The following is a 10,010-nucleotide window of genomic DNA, read 5'->3' on the forward strand; positions in this document are numbered from 1 at the left end:
CAGTGGGAATATCGGGTACGCCTCTTCTCTGGAAATCACTTATTTTGGTAGCTGAAAGTGGATTTATGGGCCTAGCTTTAGGCACCCAACTTGGACATTTGTAGGCCTCAACCGCTCTGTGCTTCAGCACCCACATCTGACAAATGGGTCCAATAACTCTCGCCAAAGCCAAAGGACTGGGCTAAAGCGGGCAACAGAGCATGAGACACCAATGATCCATCACAGCATAAAGGAGACTGGGACGCATGCGTTAACACCCATGGGATCTGTGTCTAACCCCCTTCTTAACCCTGCTTCCTCCAAGCTGCCTACCACTCTGGAATCCTGCAGCCGGACGCCGGGGAGGGCAGGTTAGGTTGGACATAAGGAAAAATGTCCTAATCGTCAGGGTGGTTAAGCACTGGAATAAATTGCCTAGGGAGGTTGCGGAGTCTCCATCATTGGAGATTTTTAAGAGAAGGTTGGACAAACACCTGTCAGGGATGGTCTAATACTCCTGCCTTGCATGCAGGGGACTGGACTAGATGACCTCTCAAGGTCCCTTGCAGTCCTACGATTCTATGACTCCACATTAAGGACCAGATCCTCAACTGGTGTATATCAGCACTGAAGCCAATGGTGCGTGCCTGATTTACACCAGCTGAGGACTTGGCCCTGAATAACATCACCGGTTTGGCTTGTCCAACACCCAGAGCCATTTAGAAAGGAAGAACTTGCCCCTAGGCTATCATCATCCCATGGGAAGCCTCAGAAGAACCAGCCTTGTACCAATGAGTGAGACACATTCTCTGGGGAAGGCTGTTCCCGGAGGCCAGGGAACCCTGGGCAGATGGGAGAAAGGCACAATTCCAAGGAACTCTGGACAGAAACTAAAGAAGCTGCTGCCTAGAACAGAGAAGGTGTGGCTGATTCTGGGCAACTACCCCAGGGCGGGGAGGGAGGGCTCAAGGGAAGGAAGGATGCAGTGTGGTTCAGGAAATGACTCCAGAGACTTCAGGGGAAGAGAGGATGTGGCACTAGTTCTGGGCACAAGTGACTTATGGGGCTTGTTGTCTGTTCTTGGAAAGTCCCTTCACCTCTTCAGAATGTTCCAGCCCATCCATGGATCGCTGGGGGGCTCTTAGCCCTGATACTCAGAGAGGTGGGATTCAGTGCTCTGCAGACCTGTATTTCAGGGAGTTTGACGGTGTGGTTCCCCAGCACAGCTCTCTCTCCCAAGTGCACCTGTCCGGTGTCCTGTCTCCAAATGCGCCAGTCCCGGCTGCTCCAGAGGAAGGTAGAAGAAGCTGTACAGAGGGCAGTTCTGGAAGAAAGAGCCCCTACCCCACCCCCCCGGGCAGGTTTCCTTCTGATGAAACATCCCTTGTCTGAACTAGAGTTTATTTGGTGTTAGATGGTGTTAAAAACTGCCAAGCCCCTAGGCAAGGCAAGACGAGTTTCACTTTAAGGGGTACAAAGCTGGTATGGCTGAAGCCTAAGCTTTACGAAGTGTTGGCTCTAGCATCCTGCCTCGAAACCTTAGCCAAGGCCAGGCCTAACTTTTCGGGGCCAGGAGGAAATACTGCCTGGGAGCAGAACGGTCTCTGGCCCCCGGCTTGGAGTCAGTCTGGCAGTTCCCCTGTTCTATACCCCTCCCCGCCCCGACTCATTTTGATGAGAACCCCCTTTCACTCCTTCCCTCTCTGCCTCCAGCCCCATGGGCCCCTCCTGGCCCCAGACAAACTGGAAGAGAAACAGGGGCAAATTAAGGCTGTACGGGGCCTGTCTTAACCAAAGCCCTCGGTATCTTGGCCAGGGAGGATGGGGGAGCGATCTTCCCCCCTCGACGCTTCAGAGAGCTGGGACAGCGAGTGAATCAGAGAGTTCTGGACCCAGCGGCCTGGGTCCAAATACGATGGAAAGGGGCGGGGTGGGGGGGTCATTCTAAGCCTCAGGAGTCTGTGTCGCCGCACAGTTAATGATGCGCCACTTCAGCCTTGCCCTGAGCTGCCCAGTGTCACCGGGACAGGCAGGAAATTCCCAGCTGGAAAGATGAGAAAAGCCGCAGCTCTTCCACACCCGCGTTGCACGCTCATCCCATCACAATCACACTCCCCACCTTACCAGCACAGGATCACATGCACGCTCACCCCTCCCCCCACGCACACATACTCACCCTGCCCCCCTCCCCACGTTACCTGCTCTGCGTCACAGCAGCGAGCAGAAACGTTCTGATTCATTCCGGAGCCGTGGTACCCCCTGCCCTGCCCTCGGGAGTTGAGGTTTGTATTTTCCCATTGCTAGGCACACTCAGCGTCCAGTGACAGAGCGGTTGTGATGGGAAATGCAAAGCTGGGCAGCAGCTCACATGGACCCGTGGTTAATTTCGGAAGGTGACTAACACCAGCTGCCTCAGTGACACAGTAACTGGCCGGTTCTTCTTTCCAGTCAGGCAAAATGCAGAAGTCACTGGAGATCCACATTTCCTCTGCCAGCAGCAGCCCTGGACTACCCCTCTGCCAGGCCCAGATCCATAGAACGTGTGGCCAAATCTCACGATGGGATCGTAAGTCTCATGAGATTTGGCGTTTTTCTTAGAGTCCCGTGAATTCATGAGACCCCCCTCGTCTGACCGCCAGCATAACACAAGCCAGAGCATCTCAGGATTCATTTTAAAATGTTTCTTCTCCAATGGCTCCTGTCTCCCTGCCCCGACAAGAGTTTGTCTGGGCCCTGCCCCCTATTCCTCCAAGAGATCCATCCCAATAGCTCCAGGGTCCCTCTTCCCCCACAATAGCCCTACCCCACCCCACCTGGGGCACTGACCTCCGCCTTGCTGCTGTGCCGCATGGCGAGGAACCGCTCGGGGAGCGGAGAGCAGCCCCCGGGCAGTAGCCAAACTGAGTGGCAGCCCAAACTCTCCTGCTTGCCTGGAGCATAGCTGAATGTGCCACATTCTGGCTGGGCAGCGGGAGTGTGTGAGGCACGGGGCGGGCGGGGGGGGGGGGGTGTGTGAGTGTCACACGACATGCCTGACGCTCGGCAGAGCTGGGATCTCGAAGCAGGGGCTCATCCATGTGGTTTCCACCCAAAGCCACCGCCGTCCCTATTCAGTTTACACTACAGATGGCAGTCGGAAGCACCGCGGTACCAGAGGGCACATGGGAATGTCTAGGGCAGAAGCCACAGCATCAGAGCAGCTTGTGTGTGCACCTCCTGCTTCCCCTGGCAGCCCAGGGCTAGAGAGGGAGAGGCCGGGGCACGTTCACTGGCCTGGCAGCTGAGTCTCTCTCCGATTGCTGAAAGCACACGTCACCCCCAAAGCACGTGGCTAGGGGTGCATGAAAGTGGCTGCCAGGAGCCTCTTGAGAGCTGGGATTAGGGGAAACGGATTTTGTTTTTCTGGGGGAAGAAGTTTGGAACCTCTTCTGCATTCACCCCAGCCTGGCTCCTCAGGGCGGGGCAGCGTGAGGGGCACCTATCCAGGGGGCAGTTTTTTCTCCCCAAGGCTCTGCTCTGGTGGGACAGGACAATAGCCAGGCTGGCCTGGGAAAGGTCCTTACGATCACCCTTCTCCTTTCCCCTCCTATCGTCTGTGTCGCTCCCTTCCCCATCCTACCCCCTCTTCCTCCTGGGGACCTGCAGATTAGATTCTTCACCTATAATTTTACCCTCGGTCCACTGACCTTAATCCTCGATAATCCATAACCCAATCCTTCCCCCGTAATCACCTTCCATTTATGCCATCAGGCACTAATCCAGCTGGAGCTCACCCCCTTCCTGCCCCCAGTGAAACAGACGCCCCCGGAGAAGGAGAATACAGTATCTCTGCTAATGCCACATTAAAACCAATTAGCCGCTTTGTATCAGGAACAAAGAAGGAATCAATCCGGGCAGCGGGACAAGAGTGGGGGGCAGCGACTCAGACGTGCTCTTCCCCCCTGCTGAGGCTGCTTCTCTAGCATAATTCCTCAGCAAAACAGAGCAAGTGAGAGCTCGGAGGCTTGATGGCTCCAGAGAGGAGATGCATCCAGGGGCGAGACGCAGAGTGCCCAGGGTGAGTCACTGGGGACGCAGGAAGCATGGGCGCAGGCTGAGCCAGAGCGGGTTGCCCCATCCCAGGCTGTACCCAGATCACTGCTCCCCACTAGAGCTGCTTTTTCTCCCAGAGCACATGGGCCATAAAGAGGGAGGGACTAGCGGAGATGACCGGGCATAAAGACTCCTGGGATCTATTCCCATCTCTGCTGGCTCCCTGTGTGGCTGTGGTGGAGTCATTTTGCCCCTCTCTGCCTCAGTTTCCCCCTAATACTTAATCCCTCTCCCAGGGATGTTGTGAGGCTTAATGGCACTTGCTTTGCACATATATAATGACTCTCATCCCAGGGTTTGCAGACTTTAATTATTTCCAGTTGTAGGGCATGTGGAGAGAGAGAGAGAAGTATCTACAAGGAGGGTGGCAGTGAGAATTTTGGGGGCCTCTGAGCCTTAAAGTCATCCTTTCTCATCACTCCCTCACAATACAGGGGGGTGCATGTGCACCGTGGGGGGGAATTCGAGGAGTATGCCAGGTACATGCCATTTGAGGATGCAGGTAGAGTTTACCCGAGACTTGCTGTGGAAGCCACCCCTGGGGACACGTTTGCGCTCCAGAATCTCAGCTTTCACCTCAGTAAAAATGAAGTGTCTGGCCCAGAAGCCTGTAAAGATAACCTGAAAAAGTGACCTGGCTGCAATTGCTGCAGCTGCACAAGTCTGCTGACAGCCTGAAACAACAGGTCTGCTATGAACCGCCCCATTCAGTTCAACGGAACGTCAACTCTGAAACCTAAAGATGGCCATTGAAATGGCAATATCGTTAACTATTTCAATGCTGGATGTGAAATTCCAGCTAATATGTCTATCCTACAATCCCAAACTGCCTTCCATGCCTTTCCTGATGCAAAGCCCACCCCCCACTATTCCGTACCGAGCTGCCCTCCCCGACAGCTGCAATTCAGTTAGACCCTGTCAATGCAAAATATGCAGCAAATGGAAAATGTGGGGGCAGCATAAAGGAAGGCCTTGTTTACAAAAACGTTTTCCTACACTGGTATAGTTAAAGCAAAACAACCCCTTAAGCGTGGATGTAGTTAACTGATCTGAAGGTGTCTACATCAGTAACAGAACTAAGCTGTACCACCACAAGGCACTTCATACCAGCATAACTGCCTCCAGACTAGGGCTGCACTGGTAAAACTTGGTCAGCAAAAAAGCTCACCGGTAACTGACGTCGTTACGCTGGTACAAAATCTGTGTGTGGCTCAGGCCTGGATGGAATTTCCCATCAGAATAAAGAACAGGGAGCTGCTGTGCTGCTTGGATTATTCTTTCTGACCCCGAATTCAAGAAAAACCTCCCAATGTTAATGGAAATGCAGCTGGTGCCGGACGAGGGAGCCTTGCTGCAGAGCTGAGCACCTCCTGTCTGGATGCACATTGACGTGCCCCTGGTACATAGCATTGCTTAGATCCCTTGCTGCTGGGCACAGTAGATTAAACAGGCAGCCTCAGAGTCTCCACATACAGAGATGTGGAAGTATTTGGCTTAGTTTCCCCATACAGGAATTTCCCCGGTCAGCTAAGGGCCTTCGCCAGATGAGCCCAGATTCAAAATCGCCACATGTGCCAACCCCAGAGGGATGGAAATATTAAGCCAGTGCAGCTGGCACCAGGGTCACGGCCTCTGGCTGAGCTGGGAGAGAGGCTGGGCATTTACACACATTCCTCACTGGTTGTAATCCGCATCCTGGATTGCTGGCAGGTGCGGCCATGCAGGGACAGGCTGTCTGGCAGTGCCCCACCACCGCACTCTTATTAGGGCTGGTTATGCTAATGGGTTTAATTGCACTGTATGAGCGAAGGGGTGGAACGAACAATCGAAAAGGGGTCGTGGGGAGGAGTTCCTGGAGGGAGCATTTTCCAGGTGGATTTGGGCCCGTCAGAGTAGAATAATAATAAAGAGAGACCTTCTTCTCATTACAGGTCCCCAAGGCTTTTGAATGCTTGGGGAAATTCCTTGCATCTGCTCCCACTGGCAAAATTCCCATTGATTTTAATGGGAGCTGAAGGTGCTCAGCACCTTGCAGGATCAGTCCCTCTAGATAGAGGCTAGAGATGGTGACTCTTCTATACTCCAGGACCAGTCTCACCCACCAAGGGCACTACCATGTAATCCTCACTCCAGCAACTCACCCCCCAGAATGAATGGGGCTGTCATTCCCTGGGCAGAGGGAGATGAGGAGAGAAGGCATTAGGTGGTCCCAGAAAGGGGGTCATTTGGCTAGCACTTTAGGGGGGTGTTTAAAGATAAATAAAGCCATATGGGTTTAGGGACAAGGTCTGGGTCAATGTTAAAACCCAGTCAATAGCTGAGAGCTACAGAAGGATCTTCTCTTTTTTCATATTACCATTTATCCTGTATATTATGGTAGCAATACCCATGGGCCCCACTCAGGATCGGGGCCCCATCGCACTAGGCACTATAGAAACACATGGGGGGGACACCCCAGCTTCCAAGAGCATTGACAACTGGAAATGGGGTAGGGACGTGTGGTTTAAAGGACAAGTTCTCATTCCCTGGGAGCACACACAGCTGATCCACCAGACCACATGGCCTCCGCACGATGGGATTTCCAAAGCAGCCTAAGGGAGCCAGGAGCCAGGTGCACCAGTCCGACCCAATGGGAGCTGAGCGCCTTGGAAATCCTCTTCCTGTCCTTCCCCCCACCCTCCCTCTGGTTTGTTGCACTAGCCAACTGCGGCTTGTCCTATACTTTGGCTGCAAGCTCCTGGGATCAGGATCTGGGAAGCACCTAGGATGCTGTGAGATCATCATCATCGTACTGTACGCAGCAGTGCAGGGGTGTTCTCCAAGCACAGATGGCAGGATCCGGTCCCAGGCATTTACCTGCTGCTCCCAGGGGAGCATTTAGTAGCTGGCACCTGCATGAGATGGACATGTTGGGATTTGGCCTCTAGCCCTGGATAAATCTCCCACTCGGCCCATTAGCCAAGCAGCTGGCTCATTATGCTTCTCTTTCCCTGAGCTTTGCCAAACTTGCTGCTACCAAACAGAGCCTGCCACCCTCTGTTAAGCAGGGATTTCAATCAGGGACTGGGCTTATCCCACATTTAAAATGATTTCTTAAGTATTCTGAACATCTTATAATTCCCTGCACCTTTAATACCATGGAACTGCCTCACCCTGCAGCCCCTCTGGGATCAGAATGACTGACACCAGGCAGCGCTGGGGAGAGGGGGAGAACCCTCTCAAGCCTGACATTGCAGATCCTCCACACTCCAGCTGCCCCACAGCCGGAGGTGTGGTGATGGGGGATGAGGGGGGGATCCCACTAGCTGGGGAGGCCTCAAGGCATGAGAACAGGGATCCTCCTAGGGTGTGCCAAGGCAGGGGGCTTCTGGCCCCATCAGCTGCAGTGGCATCAAAACAGGATCGACCTCTCCCCACCCCAGAAGTGGCTGCATTTCAGCGACGGGAAGGGAAGTAAGAGTGCGAGACGTTTGCTAGATATTACTGAGTCTTCGCTGGGGTTGTCCAGTCACCTCAGCCCAGTCCCTAAGCCATAGCAGCCATTTTGCTTGTGCACTGAGGCTCAGCGGTGGGGAAAGGAAATATTTATGCACGGCGCTGCTTGCTGCCCCCGCCTCAGGGTAAGCGCAGGCGGTGATGACATGCCCATCCTTGCACATGCAGAACAGCAGCCCGGGCACATCTAGCTGGGGGCCCGACCGCACTTGCATTTTTCCTAGCACCCAGTCATTTCTCCCCTAAACCAGAGGGCCCGAAGGCCAAGACGAGCCCCTGGAGAGCACAATTGCATTTTCAACCCAGCCCAGCGTGCGAGCTGTGCAAGGCCTCGCTTACTCACTGCCTTCATGTGCCTAACTGACTCTGATTCACCAAAGAGCAGCAAGCCAGGCTCTGGTCTCCTCCCGAAGGGCTGAGGTTTGGAAATCATCCTGCAAAAGTTCTCATCACATGTACTGAATGTCAGCAAAAGAGGAAGCCAGGTTTATTTTTACGCGGCTCAAAGGCTGCTGCCCCCTCACCTGCCGGATCCATGTTGCAGAGGGATCCATTCTAGCAGATTGGGTTGACAAAGCAGGGCCAGACCCCCAGCTGGTGGCCATCCACACAGCTGCATGGAGCTCTGCCAGGTAAGCAACAGGATCAGGAGACTCCGTATTTCCTCAATTTGCAGCATTCTGGCTGGGATTTTAAAAGGAATCGAGGGGGGTTGAATGTCAATGGGGATTGGGTGCCTATGACCCCGATCCTCAAAGGCATTGAGGCACCTAAGTCCCATTGATTTCAATGGAAGGTACAAGTCTAAACACCTCTGAGGCTCTGGGCCTACGTCCACTAAACATTTCTGAAAATCCCAGGCGCTGCGTGGGCCACAGAACAGGGCAGCCCCACCCTCTGCCCCACCAGCGCGTCCCACTTCTGAGCACCTCTACGAGAGAAGGTCGTTTTTCTTCTACGGCCCAGTCAGCCCCTGGCCACCCTCCTGAGACAGCTGGGAGGGGGCAGCAACGCGGCATTGCGATGCAAGCACCTGTCCAGTGTGGAGACCATTTCACACAGGCCTCCCGAGAGGATGGTTGGTTTCAGTCACTCACCGGTGCTAGATTTGCATCACCCACCTTGCTCGGCGGCTGCACAAAGCTTCAATGGAGAGAAATAACGTCAGGATTTCAACAGCAATTAAAGCTATTTGGCAGCGGGGCTGGGTTCTCACTGACCCCATGTAATGCTGACAACCCAAGCACAACCGCCCTAGGGCAGGGCCACTCAACCCAGAGAGGGAATCTGACTTGGAACTAGATCAGAGTCACTAGTTCCTCCACGGGGGATTTGCACAGCTCCAGCAAAACAAAGCAGCCACAAACCCAACTTAAGCGGGTCTAGTTTCACTCTCCGACCAAGTGAAGAGCATGATGCAAATAAACAGAAGAGATGATGAAAAGTACATTGACACTTTGAAACTCTCTCCCTTTCCATGATCCCAGGTATCATTAGAATGGCAGGGAAGGGCATTTAAAATGAATCAATATGACTTTGGGCTTCCTGGTGGCCCTCAAATTCTTCCACTGGAGCAAGTGCCTCCCAGGTGTACGCCTGACAAATGACACCGGGCCTCATTCTGATCCCCGGCATAACTCCATGAATTCCAAGGCCAGACAGGATGACTAATCTGACCCCCCCGACCCCTGTGTAACACGGGCCATAGACCTGTGCCACAATAATTCCTACAGCGGATCTTTTAGAAAAACATCCAATCTGGATTTTAAAATGATCGGTGATGGAGAATCCCCCACGACCCTGGGTGAGTTATTCCAATGGTTAATTACCCTCATAGTTAAAATTTTACGCCTCATTTCCAGTCTGGATCTGTCTAAAGTCAACTTCCAGCCATTGGATCCTGTTAGATCTTTCTCTGCTAGACTGAAGAGCCATTATCAAATATTTGTTCCCCGTGCAGGTATTGTGATCAAGTCACCCCTTGATTACAAACTGTGATCAAGTCACCCCTTAACCTTCTCTTGGTTAAGCTAAATAGATTGAGCTCCTTGATAAAATCACCTCTCCAACCTGTTCAAGATTCCTCAGTTTATGGATCCAATGACTGCATTAGCCCTTTTGGACACAGCGTCACACTGGGAACTCATGGTCAGCTGCCCCCCAAATCTTATTCAGTCACTGCTTCCCAGGATACAGTCCCCCATTCTGTACATATGGCTGACATCTGTTCCTCGATGTATACATTTACCTCTATTAAAGCGCATATTGTTTTCTTGTATCCGGTTTGCCAAGCAATCCAGATCGCTCTGTATCAGGACCGGTCCTCTTCATTATTTACCCCTTCCTCAATCTTTGTGTCATCCAAGACACAAAACACCAGGTCTGACCACTACCTGCCTTTTGCCCTGCATTGTCATTTATACCAGTGCAAATGGCGTGCAAAG

Source organism: Caretta caretta, chromosome 19 (assembly GCF_965140235.1).
Source record: "Caretta caretta isolate rCarCar2 chromosome 19, rCarCar1.hap1, whole genome shotgun sequence".
NCBI classification, from domain to species: domain Eukaryota; kingdom Metazoa; phylum Chordata; order Testudines; family Cheloniidae; genus Caretta; species Caretta caretta.